Source organism: Theobroma umbraticum, unplaced genomic scaffold (genome assembly GCF_002168275.2).
Source record: "Theobroma umbraticum cultivar Fairchild unplaced genomic scaffold, ASM216827v3 scaffold_20.0, whole genome shotgun sequence".
In the NCBI taxonomy this organism is placed as follows: domain Eukaryota; kingdom Viridiplantae; phylum Streptophyta; class Magnoliopsida; order Malvales; family Malvaceae; genus Theobroma; species Theobroma umbraticum.
The window spans coordinates 6,887,430-6,900,026 of record NW_018397266.1 but is presented as its reverse complement, the minus strand read 5'-3'; positions in this window follow the sequence as shown (position 1 = coordinate 6,900,026).

Genomic DNA, 12,597 nt, shown 5'->3' with positions numbered 1-12,597 from the left:
AGATAGGCGGCCCAAAAACGAGCAGTGGCACGTTCATGGGGATCAGAGGGAAGGATGGAAGGACCAGAAGACCAAACCTCATCGATGTATTGGACAATGATCAGGGATTCACAGATGGGCTTATCACCATGGATGAGGACGGGGATTTTCTTGTGAACCGGGTTTGATTTGAGAAGGAGCTCGCTTTTGGATTCCCACAATTTTTCCTCAAGAAACTCATAGCTCACGGACTTGATGTTAAGGGCAATCCTTGCCCTCATCACATATTGGCTTGGCCATGAACCCAAAACTTTGACATCGCTCTTCGCCATGGATTCTAGGATAGAAGCACAAATACATGCAATCTTGATGTACGAGTTTACTTTATATAGAAATGCAGGAGATGAAGTAGCACGTAAGTAATTGAAAAGCAAGTAAGCCCAGTTATGAGGTAATTAAGAAGCGTTTGCATACCCCTCTCATTTTCCATTTTTTAATTTATTTGTTATTATATGCCTAAGACTATAGATACTTAGACAGGTATAACAGTATAGGTGGCGGCAGCAATAAAATGTTTAGCTGTCTAAATCCTAGTGCTTAACTCTACCGCCAAACTGTCCTATTTCTCAAACAAACATTTATTTAGTCGGATTTGAAATTCTCTAATTAAAAATGCCTCTTAGTATTGAAATTTGACCAATTTTGATTTTCAAATTTAAATTAATTTAATACTCTTATTCATTTTAAATACTCTTTATCAAATACAAACTTAATTTAAACAAGAAAAAAACACTACCCATCACATCACATTCCATATATATAGCAATTTTCCGTTTAAGTTTGTTGGGTTCTCAATATTTGTGAAATGGGATTGATATATCTATGAACATGCATACTTGCCTTGCTTCCTTGATTCAAGGACACTCAATCTAAACCGTTTTGGTCTCTTTTTTTTTTAAAAAAAAAGAAAGAACAACATATGAATTAGTTTACCAGATTGTTGAAATGTATTGAACCCACATGGATTCTTTTTCTTGTAGTGAAGAACCCACATTGATTTGTTCCAGGCAAAATACAAAATCCCCCTCAATACATCTCTAAAATGCACTATGATCCCTTTTCTTTTAAAATGCATTGTTAGACCTTTCAAAAATAAAAAAATTCAAAAAAATCATAACCTAATTTAATTAAATAATGATGAAAATACTTTTTATTAAATGTTTGTCAACTTAAAAACTGAAAAAGAGCACATAATGATGAAAAAAAGGAAAAAATAAAAAGAAATAATTAAATTATTCAAGATTATTTTATTAACAATTAAAAAAACACAATTTTAAAGTGAAAAAATCTAAAAAAAATTCTAATTAAACTATGTATAATTTTTAAATTGTTTTACTTTTTTTCTATTTTCTCTTTCTTTCCCTTCCTCTTACTTCTCGCTCATATTGAAAAGTTTAATAGTTCATGTTTTAAAATATAAACTGAAAGAATAACTATAAAAGAAAGAGAATAATAATAATAAAATATTTAGAGGGAGTATAAAGATTTTATTGAAATGTGTGTTTTACAAATGAAGTAAAGGGCCTATTTATAGACAAACAACTCCTTGAATCATAATCCTAATCTAATTCAATATGAAAGTTCAAATTAGATTATAGTTCTTGTATCTGGTCTGTTGGGTTATTTGACTTGGTCTGAACTTCTTGGGTTATAACATAATGGACATTCACATAGATATTCATGATACTTCCTCTTGAATGTCCATTGCATTAAGAATATGTTCGTTAAAACCTTGCGAGGAAAAAACCTCATGGCAAAATCCGAGAGAAGGAAAAATAGTACATAAATCTTTTCAAGATTATGCTTTTGAAATACTACCTCATTAAAAATATTATCAAGAAAAACCTAGTGAGAAAAACCTTGATGAAGAAAAAGAGTATAGTGCGTATTTTACTCCCCTTAATGACTAGATTATTTAAGATCTTTAAAACAACACATTCCAATCTTTTGTACCAACATTTCAAATGTTCTAGTAAGAAGAGCTTTGGTGAATAAATTTACTAGATTGTCACTTAACTGAATTTGTTGAACACTAATATCACCTTTTTGTTGGAGATCGTAAATACTGAATTTAGTTTTGTTCAAATGCCTTTAATGTATCCTTTTTTTAATTTTGCTATGTAAACGGTATTATCATTATACAATGTTGTTGGAATTTCCTTCTTAGTTGACAAGGTACACATTTCTTGAATATATTGAGCTACAAATCTTAACCAAACACATTTACAACTTACTTCATGAATTGCTAAAATTTCTGCATGGTTAGAAGAAGTAGCAACTACAGTTTGTTTTACAAAATGCCATGAAATAGACATACCTCCATATGTGAATAAGTAACTTATCTAAGATCAAACTTTGTGTGGATCAAATAAACACCCTGCATCAACATAACAAATTAAATTTGATTTTGATACATTGGAGTAATATAAGATCATGTCCGTTATTCCCCAAAGATATCGAAGTATAAGTTTAACTCCATTCTAATGTCTTCGAGTTAGAGAAGAATTATATCTTCTAATAAATTTACAACAAATGATATATCATGTTGTGTATTACTCGCAAGATACATTAGTGCTTCAATTGCACTAAGATATGGTATTTCAAGACTAAGTAGTTCTTTATCATCCTCACGAGGTTGGAAAGGGTCTTTTTTATATATATTTAATGACCTTACAACCTTTGGTGAGCTCAATGGATGTGCCTTGCTTATATAAAATTGTTTTAACACTTTTTTTATATAATTTGATTGATGGACAAAAATTTTATTTGTCAAGTGTTCAATCTAAAGCCCTAAATAAAACTTTATTTTTTCAGAGACTTTCATCTCAAATTCTTTCTTTAAGTAATCTAAGCCTTTTGATAACTCTTCAAGAGTTTCAATAATGTTTAGGTTATCAACATAAACAGCAATTATCATAAATTTAGATCTGAATCTTTTTATAGAAACACATGGACATATAAGATCATTTTAATAGCTTTTTTTCAATAAAAATTCACTAAGGCAATTATGCCACATGTATTAGATTGCTTTAATCCATATAAAAGTTTATTTAATTTGATCGAATATATTCCTTGAGAATTCAAATTTTATGTTTCAGGTAACTTAAATCTTTCAAGGATTTTTATATAGATACTGTTATCAAGTAAGCATTATAAATAGGCTACAACTGCATCCATCAAATATCAAAATGTAATTGCATCCAGCACAAAAGAGTTTGTCTTTTCATAATCAATACTAGGTTTTTGGGTAAAATTTTTTTGCAACAAGCCATGCTTTATATCTCACAATTTCATTTTTCTCTTTTCATTTTCGTTCAAATATCCATTTATATCCCATTGGTTTTATACCATTCGGTGTACAGACTATAAGTCTAAAAACTTCATGTTTTGCAAGTGAATTCAGGTCTAGTTTGATTGTGTTTTTTCACATTAACCAATCATTTCTACGTCTACATTCTTCAACAGATGTAGGTTAAAGACCTTTATTGTCTTTCATAATATTGAGCACTATATTATATGCAAAAATATAATTGACATCTATTTCATTCCAGTTCCATTTTTTTTCTATCATGACATAATTTATTAAAATCTCTTCAATTTCATTAATTTCAGGTACCTGAATTTCTTTTGGAGTTATGTCAAGGGTCTCTTTTAAAGTTTTTATTTCCTCTTTCTAACCATCTTGAATATTTGGTATTTTCCTTTTTTTGAGGATTTTTATCTTTGGAATCGATTGGTCTCCCACACTTCTGGTGTACCGTAGACTCATTAGCAATAGCAGATTATCCTACTGGGATATCAATTTTAATTAGAGCATTTGCAGCTGCTATATGAGATTTAGTTGCTCTCTTTAGGTCAATAAATGTGTCTAGTAACTGACTTGTTATATTTTACAAATTAATTATTTTTTGAACTTCTTGTTTACATTGATTTGTGTGAGGATCAAAACTAGTAATGATAATATATTCCAAGATATTTACTTTTTTAGCTACTTATTTTATCCCCTTAATGTTGAAAAAATTATTTCATCAAAATGACAATTAGCAAACCTTGACGTTAATAAATCTTCTGTTGAAGGTTGTAGATATTTAAGTATAGATGGAGATTCATATCCAACATATATTCCTAATCTCCTTTGAGACCCATCTTTGTATGTGATAACTCTATTATATAGAGTTATTTTGAGTCATTTTGGGAGCTTAAGTAGCTAGATCTTTGAGATTTTAGGTTCGAATTTTAGCATTATAGGTGTTTTTTTTAGTTTAAGTTTGATTACTTGTTAAGTGATTAATTTAAGTTATTTTACTTAAATTTTAAGTTATTTTATTTTAAATTACTTTAAGAGTAGTTATTGCTAATTTCTCTTATGACTTTTGTAGGAAATTGATGAAAAAGACTCATTTGACGAAAATCAGTGCAAATATGGTGATAACTTCATTCGTATATGTTTCAGTATTTTGACCATATCGCTTTCAAAAAAACTCCAAATGAGATGATTCTTAGACCAATAGAATTATAAGAAGAAGGGATACAATGTTTATGTTCACCAAGTTGCCCAGTTCTGATTGAATCATGGTCAAAATATTTGTCAAAGTCGGACCACTGCAGCAGTATGTAAAGACTGAACATGATGCGGTATTTGGAGGCAGATCTTTCAATACAGAAGTCCAATTGATGTGATTTTTGATCCATTGGAAAGTTAAGAGACAGGGATAAAACTTTTATGTTTACTACTTTGCCAGTTCTTAACATATCAGGTGAAACTTACGTTTGAAGTTGATAGACTGCTACAGCGCTGGGCGAACAAGGCTGCAGCGTTGATGAAAGGAAGCACACATACAAAATTCCAGAAAGCTCAGCGCTGCAGTGCTGTAGAAGTAGCGCGCGCGAGTGCTGAAAGGAACATTAGCAGTAGGTTGTTCAACAGTTATTCCAATTGACATGCAATATTCATTACAAGCTTGGGACGTAAATTCACCAACATTATAAAGATTAATTATCTTGATTGCATAATCAGAAAAATGTGCTCACAAATGAATGGTTTGTACAAGTAATCTTGCAAATGCTAAGTTGCAAGTTGATAATAAGCACACATGAGACCATCTTATCGATGCATCGATTAAAACCATAAAATATCTAAATGGACCACATGATCGATTAGTTTCTCCTAAAGATTTCTTACTTTCAAATTCAAAATGCCAACTTAAAAATCAAATTCTCAGAAGAAAAAACTTGATTCTTAAATGAGGAAGAAGCAAAATTTATTTTTTTATCACACGAAGAATCAATTTTGAAGAAGGAAAAGTCAATTCTTAAGAAAAGATCAATAATGAAGAATTGAATTTGAGAAAAGAAGAAGTTGGTTCTTGAAAGACAGAAGCTGTAGGATTTGTGAAGAAACGACACTTGATAAAGAAAAAATCAATTCTAAAAAGACAAAATGTAGAAAGCAAAAATGCGAAGAAGAAATGTTGATTCTACAAGGAAGAGATATCAGTTCTTGAAGCACCAAAAGCAAGATTCATAAACTTAGTGACCAAGAAAGAGATGGTACACTTGCATAAGATTGGAGCGCCAAAAATCAAGCTCAAATTCAAAATTTAGTGCCAGGCCATAGTAAAGAATTGATACCTTGAGGTAGAAGAATCAATTCTCCAAGATTGCAAAGGTGACACCTTTTAATCTAGTTGTAAAAGAACTGACATCTTAAAATAGAAGAATCGATTCTCTAAAGATAGAAAGTTTCAAACTTTGTGAAGAATCAACAACTCAAGAGCAAAGAATCAATTCTACATATGCGACAAAATTGTGCAAGCTGGTTGGAGCATATACGAAGTGATTCAAATTTCACTCCAACGAGCAAGAAATCACAAAGGCTATAAATATGTACCTAGATGACATTAAAACAAGGAAAGAACGTAAAAACAAGAAAAAGACTTGTGAGCAAAAAAGTCCCATCTTTGAGCTAGAGTTGAACTTAAAGATCATAATTTTATCCTTTAGTTGATACTTCTTGAGCTTAAACCCTTTTTCATCATTCATATTTTGGAAGAAGCTCTCACCTTTTTGATCCAAAACTTTCTTATCGGCCTTATTAGAGGTTTTAATCTAAAGGATCTAGAGAATCCACTGTGTATTGGTTATACCTCCAAGCAAAAGGTAAACAGGCTTTGCTTGATCCTTTAAAAAGTTGTATTTTGTGTAAAGGTTGTGTTTGAACTTGAAAAAGGCAATGTCATGGTAGAGTGCATGCTTGATCGTATAAAATGTATGTTGTGAAAGTTATTCTTAATCTTGTCAGAAAGCATGTTGTAAAGGTTACGCCTGATCTTATTGAAAAGTTAAACTAATAATGGATTTGAATTCCTTGTGCTATCAAGGGATAAGACGTAGGCATTAGACAGTTGAACCTTTATAAAAATCCTACTGAATACTTTTTATTTTTTTGTTCTTTACTTATTTATTTTGCACTTTGTTTTACTATTCTATTTTCTCATATTTCTATTTCATCTTCAAAGCACTTTGAAAAAGGAAGAATTTTTATTTCACAACTAATTTACCTCTTCTTGGTAGTTTTACTTTAAGTTTATCTTTCTAACAGTATTTACTATGTAAATTAAATAATAATTATTAAGAAATCTGAATTCACATTGATTGATAAGAAAATTGAATTGTCATTTATACCATATACATATTGTTAGATATATAGTAATATCTCATAAAGTTTCTATCCCACATTATCTAGGTATGAAAGATGTTAGTGTTTTATATAAGTGAACACATTATGGACTTATTGAAAGCTAGAAAAGAAAGTGGTCTTGCGTGCACACGAGATTGGGCCAAGCCTTGAGAAAATGTGGATTTTTCTCTTTTACATGTGAGTATCCACATAGGCTAAGACTCATTGACATTTTGTACCTTGATGGTTAGCTTTATTTTTTACCTTACCTTAACTCAATCCTTCTATTATGGTAAAGAAAGCCTTTAGAAAATGTGGATTTTCCCCTCTTATGCGCGAGTATCCTCATGGGCTAAGACTTAGTGACATTTTGTACCTTGGTGGTTAGCTTTAATATTTACCTTACCTTAACTCAATCCTTCTATTGTGGTAAAGAAAGAAGTAGTCTTTGGTTGAATTAGTTATTTGATTTTATCTTTCAGAATATTTTCTAACATTATATTTATAACATTATAGAATATTTTCTTGACTACAAAATATTTTTCAAAATATTTTTATAACGTTACATAATATTTTCCTGATCACAAAATATTTTATTTACTGATTTTCTCTCAGTCGCTCCTCCTTATAAATACCAACCTCTACGTTCATTCTCAACACACCTCAATTCTCTCTTCTTCCTCTTCTCTGCTTAGCCTTGCTAAGTTCTTTCGTATTTATTTTTCTATTGTTCTTGTATCCCTAATAATTTGTGCAAACTATCTAGAAAGAGTCTATTGAATTCTAGGAGATAACTACTTTAATCTTTTTTGATAACTTAATTTTATAGAGTTTTTTTGTCACAATTTTAGGTATTAAAGTAGCCATCTACTTGAGATTTAATTTAAATATTGAGTATTTTTATTTATTTATTTCATTTATTATTTTATGTTAAGTTCATTTAATTTAAGTTATTTTATGTTATTTTATTATTTAGATTAGTTATTACTTAATAATTGTTGCTTTTATAGCAAGCTAATGCAAAGGGTACTTAATTTGTGAAGGAAATGCATTTAAGGTGCAACCTTGCATTGCACATATTTTGATATTTTCAGCATATCTTTCACTACAAAAGTTCAATCGATGTAATTCTTTGATGAATGGAAATCTAAGAGGCAGAGCTACAACTTTCATGTTTACCATTTTGCCTAGTTCAAGCATAACGTTAGAGAAAATTGCATTGGAAGTTGGAATACTATAGTAGAGCCTGAAGACTACGTTAGTGGTCTCAGCACTACGGCCACCATGGGACCAATGCCACGATACCTTGATTTCCAACAACACTACAAGGGCTTCCAAGATACTCGGCACTACAGCCACCACCAGCCAGTGCCACGACACTGAAGAGAAAAAGCAGAAAAAAATATATTAAGAGGTTTAAATAGGGGAAAAGACTTCTTGCGCACTAGGACTTCTATTTTGACATAATCATGAGCCTATTTAAGCATCCTTTTAGATGACTTATGGAAAAGAAAAGAAAGAAACAATTAAGTAGTTTTTCTTTGAAAAAGAGCCAAAAAAGCAAGTAAAGAGGCAAAAGAAATGCTTGACAAACCTTGGGGTTCCGTCTTCTTTTATGTCATGGTTGAAATTGTTCTGAAGATTTAGAGTCAAGAACAAAGCAAGAAAGCAAGAAAGATTGAGAAAGATTCAAGATCAAAACCTTCAATCATAAGTTTCTTTCTCTAATTTTTTGTTTCTCTTTATCTTTTTTTTTTTACTTAGATTCATGGACAAATTTCTTTAAATAATATTTTATTTGAATATTATGAGCTAAATTATCTTTCTAGGAATATGGTGGATTTCAACATGTAATTTAAATATTAGTTTCTCTTTTATTTATCATAAATGGGTATAGTTTGCTTATTCGAATATGTTATTAATGCTTTTAATTGTCTGATCAACAATTAACTGATTTATGAATCTAATTAAAACTCGACAAAGAGATTTTAAATTAGACTAAGAGTTGAATAGTTTATTTTCACATCACTTAGGTGATCTGATTTGCGATTTGGGTACATATATGCCAATTGCCATATATAGCCAAATTAGAACAATAGCTTAATGAACCTCATTTAATTGATTCCTATAGACATATAGTGACCCAATTAAGTTAGGTATTTGGGCAAGCATCTTGACAAAGACTTGTACATAGATTTGGATTATAGGTTAGTAAAATCACCCATGAATGTAAATAATAGGAGAAGCTAGTGTTAGATAAAGTATTGAATGAACCCATATACCTAGGTTTTAATTTATTGCCTTTCTTAAGTGAATTTTTAGTTTCTATTAATTAATTTAGTGTTTGTTTTAATTTAGTTTTAATTAATTTTTTTAAAAAAAATGAGTTACTTTAATAAGATTAGTTTGTCATAATTTTAGTACTTAGTCAAGAATTAGGAACAAATCTCTGTAGGATATGATTCTGGACTTATTGTCTATATTACTGTTTGCAAAAACATGCACTTGCATGAGAATTTAATAGCATGCATCAAACTCTTTAAAAGTACACCAGTAACACTAGGCACTGAAACCCCTTCCACAGCCCCTTCAAGAGCAAGTAAGCCTCTTGTTACCAATGAAATGATGTTAAATTTGCTAATGAGGATACATGGAAAACTAATTGAACAAGTTAAAATGGGTAGAAATGGAAGAGAGAATTTTGAAGATTGACGAAAGACTTCAAAAATTGAGACTTCTCTCCTAAAATAAAAAGAAAAAGAAAAAAAATTGAAACCCTTGCAACTACCTCTTCCAAAAGTAAAGCTGGAATTGAGATTCCTGCAACTTCAAATGAAAGAACTGCCACAAAAGAATTTAGCGTACAATTAAATGATGAAACAATGGTTGAGTTTGAAGTAGAAAGGAATAATGATCAAAATAGAGAAAGTACAGTTGAACCAAAAAAGGAAAATAGAGCTAAGATAGAACAAAGAGAAAAAGATTCTAACTCTCTTAAAGTTACAAGGCTAGCAACAGTAGAAACTCCTACCACTTTTGAAGAAATACTGCTTTTTATGATAACAAGATATTCATCATTCTTTGATATCTAACTATATCACTTAAATGTGTGGGACAAAGTTAAATCCCTTAATAGAGTTGTTTTTTGGAATCAAGTCTAGAACCTTGCTCAATTACAAGATAAGTTAAGACGTTAAGACAAGCAAAGAAGAAAGAACCTGGTGAAGACAAAATGTTGTTCATTAATTAACATGAAGCCTTAATCAGTTTAGGAAAAATTGGGCATTGGACAAAAATAAGATAGAAAAGCCTTAATCAGTTAGCACAAGGCTTAACTAATTAAAAGGGTATTGGAAGCAAAACAAAAGTTCACTAATTGGTTAATAAATGGGGTTATTTGATTAAGCTCAAAGTAGGAGCACCTAGAACTACCAAAATTCAAATTCAAAGTGATGATTGACCATTAAAAAACACTAAATGAGGAGATCCAAATTTGAAGATTTTTTATTGGTTGAAGTCTATTTTAACCAATTAAAGATAAAAGAAAAGAAGCTTCAATCAGTTAAATTCACATCTAGCTTTAGATTAGCAACAAACCATATATTTTGTCTTCTCACTTGAGCTTTAAAGTTTATTAAATCTTTCTTAAATGTGTTTTGCAATTAACAAATTGATACACTTAGTATGCTTAGTGTCCTTCCAAAAGAGGGAGCCTTCACTAGTATTTCACCAATTGGTATAATGAGTTTTAAAATGATTTTATCCTTCACAATGGACTTTGTACTATTTGGTTTTACAAAGAGGGGCTTTTGTTTGTACCTATCAATTAGTTTATTGAACCTAATATTGATTTCTAACAATTGGTATGTTCCTTATTGAGCTTATCATGGTTTGCAAATTGTTGTGCTTATTGTGCTTCCATCTTTCTTTTGACATAACAAAAAGAAAAAGAGCTATTGAGAAAATTTGCATCTTGAAAAAGGAATATTTGACCTTGTAGCTTTAATCAAGTTTTGAACCTTACAATTATTAAGGGGGAGTTTCTCAAATCATTAAATATTTTATCACCTCTCATAGTCTTTATAAAAGCTAAACATTTCAAATCAAAGTACTTCATGATTGCACTTGGAGAGAGTATTTTTACAAGCAAATTTGCTCAAAGTTTGTCATATCAAAAAGGGAAAAATTGTTAACTTTATTAGCATTAAATTGATTATAGTTTTGAAATGACAAAAATGATCAAAACTGCTTAAATGAGTTTTACACTTAAATTATTCATGTTAAAAACTCCTATGCATTTGCTTATAAAATGTATATAAGTAGTTAACATAGTTTTAAAGACATTACACTCTTAAATTTAAGGGTGTTTTATCATTATCAAAAAAATGGTAGATTGTTCACTCTATACGTTTTTCATAATAACAAGACATTCCTCATTCTTTAAGTCTAATTATGTTACTTAAATGTGTAGGGCCAAAATGGGTATATTAATGTTTATCTCACATGCCAAATGCCTTAGTAAAAGTTTCAAATTCAAAAAAAAGTGATTCAAGCAAGTTAAAAGACATTTTGGGAAGTTTAATCGGTTAATAGTTTAGTTCAATCGATCAATCAACTCTAAAAGAAAAGACTCAAAACTTCAAAAAAGACTTTAATCGATTAACACAAGGTTTAATAAATGAAAATAACATTAGAAGGCATATTAAGATGAAGTAGAAACATTTTAATCGATTAACAAGGATATTTAATTAGTCAAAATAGTATTAGGCGCTATTCTAAAGTTAGGTAGAAAATTTTTAACTGTTTAACACAAGGCTTAATCAATTAAAATGGTTCTGGATGCAAAATAGAAGCAGGTTAATTGGATAATCAAAAGGGTTAATCGATTAAAGCTCGACCTTGGAGTACCTAAAAGCGACAAAACTCAAATTCAAAATGATGTCGACTGTTGAAAGGTGCCAAATGGAGAAATTCAAATTCGAAGAATTTTTAATTGGTTAAACATAAAGGATGAAAAGCTTCAATCAGTTTAAGGGAAGATTAACTAATTAGAAAAAGGCTGGTGAAAAATGTCACTTGAAGGAGTCTAAAGAAAAAAAGGTTTTAATCGGTTAAAGTCCCCTTGAACCGATTAACACTATGAAGCAAACTGCTAGACAGAAAGGCTTTAATTAGTTAAAGCTTATCTTAACCGATTAAACAAGCTATTGCTAGGAATTTTGAAAAGAGTTGCTACAAGACAAAATAACAGCTATAACAATTCAAAATTATCTCTAACAGCTAAAAACTGTCCTTTAAGTATTTAAAAAGCTTCAAAGGGTCATAAATGCAAGAGAAAATCATCTAAGAGCAAGGATTGAGCTTACAAATGTCAATGTGAAATCCTAACTTTGAAGTATGATGATAAGTTAGGAAATCCTTAGGTGAACATATAGATTGCATGCTTTGAATGTCAAACTTAGTTTTAACCTTCAAAAAAGAATTCATTGACACTTTGGCTTCCTATCACTTTTGAAGCAAAAATTTTTTTAAGTCTGAAAGCGGTTAAAATATGTGATTTTATAGAATAATATTTTCAAATTAAAAAATGACAGTAATGATTCCCTTGGTATTTAAATGACCAAAAATAATTTTTTCATAATTTCTGAAGTATATTTGCTAGGGTAAATGGGAGCCACAAATTTAATTTCAATTGAAATTTTTCAATTTTGTTCATGAAACCAGAATCTAGATTTTGATTTTTTTTGGATTTTGATTTTTTTTATATTTTTGTAAAATCCAAATGAGGGGTTATTTGCTTATTTACATTAAATATCTTATATAAATGGAGAGTAAAAGGGAAAGAAGTAAAAATGAGGACATTTACTTAAATGGTATAT